Source organism: Salvelinus namaycush, unplaced genomic scaffold, assembly GCF_016432855.1.
Source record: "Salvelinus namaycush isolate Seneca unplaced genomic scaffold, SaNama_1.0 Scaffold212, whole genome shotgun sequence".
Classification (NCBI taxonomy): domain Eukaryota; kingdom Metazoa; phylum Chordata; class Actinopteri; order Salmoniformes; family Salmonidae; genus Salvelinus; species Salvelinus namaycush.
The window spans coordinates 60,178-65,324 of NW_024058920.1; positions in this window are offsets into that span (position 1 = coordinate 60,178).

Here is a 5,147-nt window from a genome sequence, read left to right on the forward strand (position 1 = left end):
ACAGCTATTTGTAGAGCTGTGCGTTTGTCTTTAATCGTGTTATCCATTTCACTAAAATCCTTTTTCAACTGGTCAACAATTAATGTCATTAAATCAATAGAGCATTTGTTCAGGATGAGAGTTTTAGCAGAGAGAGAGCAACAGAGACAGAACAAAATGAGAGGAAGAGCAGAGAGCAGAGAAAGGTTTCTCCAGGTTTCTAAATCAGTCTATCAATCCATCCACCTTTGCCTGGGGTACTCACCATGTGTACTGGGTAGTGGTCTGTGTCTGTCTGTTAGCTCCCTTCCACTCTTCCTCCTCTTCCTCCTCCTCCTCTTCCTGTTGTGTGTCTAGTATCTGGTCCCAGATCTCAGTGTTAACCCACAGCGACCCCGACACGGTGAGGCTGGGCTCGGTGCAGGTGATACAACGGCACAGGGGGCAGCATACTGTCAGTAGGCCGCTCTGGAGCCTGGACATCGCCTGCAAGCACAGCCCACAGAATGTGTGCTTACAGTGGAGCATCCGAGGGATCTTCTCCCTACGAGAGTAGGGCTGGAGGCAGACGCAGCACTCCATGTCCTCGCTCATCAGACCCATGGCTGGATGGATATACGGCTGGAGCACAGAGGAACTCTGGACAGAGAGTCAGTGTCTAGGCAGGAAGACGTGGGGTTTAAACGCTGGTCTGAGGTCAGTGTTTCCCTTGTGAATTCTAAACGTCCTGGTTTGGATTTGATGAGGATGAGCTGATCCTAGATCTGTGCTTAGGAGCGTAGGTCAGGAATCTGCAAAAGACATTAAGATGTTCAATTAAATTAGATGACTTCATCACTGGCACTATGTAAACATATCTAATGTAATAACATATCTTAAATCAACAGGCTGTCAAGTTTTTCTGAAGACATGAAGAACAAAAATATCTTGAAAAATATCACACATTTATAACATCCATAGTTATCAGATATAGACAAACCTTTTCACTTTTATCATTATCAATGAGAGGCAATATTTTACTTACAGGTTCTGGAATATTTTCAGCACAGCGACCAACTATCCGACGATTAAACTTTGTGTGTGAGAGAGAAGAGTGTGTGTGCTCTTATTTTAAGCTTTGGGGGAGGAGACTAAATGGTGTTATTTTCCCAGAAAGGGCGGTCTCTCACCTCCTCTACTCTCAGGTGAGGCAGGAAAGTACTATGGAACGAGTTAAACACTTCAAGGTCACTTCTATAGCATAGTAGGTCACTTCAGGAGAATTACCAGGGCCGTGTATTGACATTTACAGGGCAGGTGTTCATGTCTACAAAGGGTACGCACACTGAGTGTACAAAACATTAAGAACACCTGCTCTTTTCAGGACATAGACTGACCAGGTGAATCCAGGTGAAACCTATGATCCCTTATTGATGTCACTTGTTAAAACCACTTCAATCTGTGTAGATGAAGGGGAGGAGACAGACAGGTTAAAGAAGGATTTTTAAGCCTTGAGACAATTGAGACATGGATTGTGTACATGTGCCATTCAGAGGGTGAAAGGGTAAGACAACAGATTTAAGTTCCTTTGAATGGGATATGGTAGTAGGTGTCAGGCACACCGGTTTGTGTCAAGAACTGCAATGATGCCGGGTTTTTCACGCTCAACAGTTTCCCGTGTGTATCAAGAATAGTCCACCACCAGCCAAAGGACATCCACCAAACTTGACACAACTTTGGGAACCATTGGCGTGAACGTGGGCAACGATCCTTGTGGAACGCTTTCGACACCTTGTAGAGTCCATGCCCTGACGAATTGAGGCTGTTCTGAGGGCAGAAGGGGGTGCAACTTAATATCAAGAAGGTGCTACTTATGTGGTTTATACTTATTGTACGTCCAGTTTATGATGGATCAATCTGATTTGCAAGGGAATTTTCACCGGAGAGGGGAAAGCATTTGTAGAACCCTTTCTGTGGACTTGTAGAACCCTATCTGTGGACTTGTAGAATCCTATCTGTGAACTTGTAGAACCCTCTCTGTGAACTTGTAGAACCCTCTCTGTGGACTTGTAGAACCCTCTCTGTGGACTTGTAGAACCCTCTCTGTGGACTTGTAGAACCCTCTCTGTGGACTTGTAGAACCCTCTCTGCGGACTTGTAGAACCCTCTCTGTGGACTTGTAGAACCCTCTCTGTGGATTTGTAGAACCCTCTCTGTGGATTTGTAGAACCCTCTCTGCGGACTTGTAGAACCCTCTCTGTGGACTTGTAGAACCCTCTCTGCGGACTTGTAGAACCCTCTCTGCGGACTTGTAGAACCCTCTCTGCGGACTTGTAGAACCCTCTCTGTGGACTTGTAGAACCCTATCTGTGGACTTGTAGAATCCTATCTGTGAACTTGTAGAACCCTCTCTGTGGACTTGTAGAACCCTCTCTGTGGACTTGTAGAACCCTCTCTGTGGACTTGTAGAACCCTCTCTGTGGACTTGTAGAACCCTCTCTGCGGACTTGTAGAACCCTCTCTGTGGACTTGTAGAACCCTTTCTGTGGACTTGTAGAACCCTCTCTGTGGACTTGTAGAACCCTCTCTGTGGATTTGTAGAACCCTCTCTGTGGACTTGTAGAACCCTTTCTGTGGACTTGTAGAACCCTCTCTGTGGACTTGTAGAATCCTATCTGTGAACTTGTAGAACCCTCTCTGTGTACTTGTAGAACCCTCTCTGTGGACTTGTGGAATCCTCTCTGTGGACTTGTGGAATCCTCTCTGTGGACTTGTAGAACCCTTTCTGTGGACTTGTAGAACCCTATCTGTGGACTTGTAGAACCCTCTCTGTGGACTTATAGAACCCTCTCTGTGGACTTGTAGAACCCTCTCTGTGGACTTGTAGAACCCTCTCTGTGGACTTGTAGAACCCTCTCTGTGGACTTGTAGAATCCTCTCTGTGGACTTGTAGAACCCTCTCTGTGTACTTGTAGAACCCTCTCTGTGGACTTGTAGAATCCTCTCTGTGGACTTATAGAACCCTCTCTGTGTACTTGTAGAACCCTCTCTGTGTACTTGTAGAACCCTCTCTGTGGACTTGTAGAATCCTCTCTGTGGACTTATAGAACCCTCTCTGTGTACTTGTAGAACCCTCTCTGTGGACTTGTAGAACCCTCTCTGTGGACTTGTAGAACCCTCTCTGTGGACTTGTAGAACCCTCTCTGTGGACTTGTAGAATCCTCTCTGTGGACTTGTAGAACCCTCTCTGTGGACTTGTAGAACCCTCTCTGTGGACTTGTAGAACCCTCTCTGTGGACTTGTAGAATCCTCTCTGTGGACTTATAGAACCCTCTCTGTGGACTTGTAGAACCCTCTCTGTGGACTTGTAGAACCCTCTCTGTGGACTTGTAGAACCCTCTCTGTGGACTTGTAGAACCCTCTCTGTGGACTTGTAGAACCCTCTCTGTGGACTTGTAGAACCCTCTCTGTGGACTTGTAGAACCCTCTCTGTTTACGTGCCTTGTTATTGTAGTATTTATGTACAGAATCAGTTCAATGGAAGCAGTTTCTCTTCTAGATAAGAGACACAGTTCAAAGGAAGCGTTATCTCTTCTAGATAAGAGACAGTGGCACAGTTCAAGTACTTTACACCACTGTTGTTGACAAATTACAACAACCTAGCAGTGCCGATTACTGTTGATAAGTGTACTCTTCTCTTACCGCTTTAAACCATTTCACGTTACGGGCCATAGACCAGTGACCCGCGGTTTAGCATAATCCAATCCATCCATTGGTACACAAGCTCTTCCTATATTTACTTCAGAGTAAATTCAGAGTTTAGCAGCAGATTATGTCAGAGAGGAAGAGGCGAAGGGAGAGGATTTACTCAACCCAAAACCATTTTTTTGTACGGAGGTCTGTGAGAGAGTGTCGAATAATATGAGGCTTATTTGATCTAATAGCTGTTTCGTAATGTTTAGGCTGTTACAAATGTGTTGATAAAATTGCATGCATGTGGCATTCCGGCAACTTTGAGTAAAACTATTTAGTTGTGGCTCTTGTTCACACACTTATCTGCCCTCTCATTGGTTAGAATGGTCCGACCGGTTCCTTCTTAGTTAGCGTTTCCACGACTAACTTGTCAATATAATAGGTATTATTTGCCGTTGCGGAGTCACCAGAAAACGCTAAAATACGGTTTTCAGGGATACATTAAAGACATGTAACTACATCTCATTGTTCTATCTGTGGATTCAGTGTTTTCAACCTAACGTTCGTTACCTCTGAAAAACGGAAATAGGACATACTTTTTTTTGTGTGGGCATTTTAGCTAACCCTAGCCAAATCGTTATCCATTTTCCTAACCGTAACCTAATTATCCTGTCTGAGGTAAAAACAGATTCAAGTTGGATATTCGATGGATATTCTCCCATTCAAACCTTAATAGTTTTCAAACCACTTGAGCCACAGACTCCAAATAAGTGTCATAATGTTGGAAAATTTGCACACGACATTGCACAGGTCTTATTTTCATGATTTGGACATGAATTTGCTTTCCAAAGCTAATAAACGTGTGGAAATGTGAGCAGCATTTTGTATTCCTAGATGAATTAGTTAGGGAGCGTAAACAAAGCACAAACTTTTTTACATTCTAATTTCAATAGCTCCTTGGTCATGTGACCTACTGACTTCAAACAAGGTTCAGAATGTCCTCTCAGTGGCCCTACACATTGCACACCCTTGAGTTTTGTCCATTTTCATCTCACTCGATTTTACATGAATTTTTCAAACTTTCAAATAATATAACATATCAAGGCAGTAGGATGAATTAGCCATCCATTGTAATATATCATAAATTGTCTTACATGCCGTCACTGTTGTCAAAAGATTATATACATATTAAATAAAGTTACTAACCCAGTCAGTCTTTGGGCCACATCCAGGTTCTTTATCAGTGGCACACATAAAGCAGTTGTTGGCTTTGTTGAACTCTGAAATCATAGGCATGAACTGAACATATGGCTGTCCCACACTACTACATAAAAATAAAGAATTAACATTTACTTTGAACTAAATGTCATTACATACCAGACATTTTTAGTAAAATCCTCAGCCATTTCTTTCCACTGTTGCTCCATGTGTTTTTGAAGGGGATGTTTGGGGAGGGGATGTTTGGGGAGGGGATGTTTGGGGTAGTTCTGTGCAAC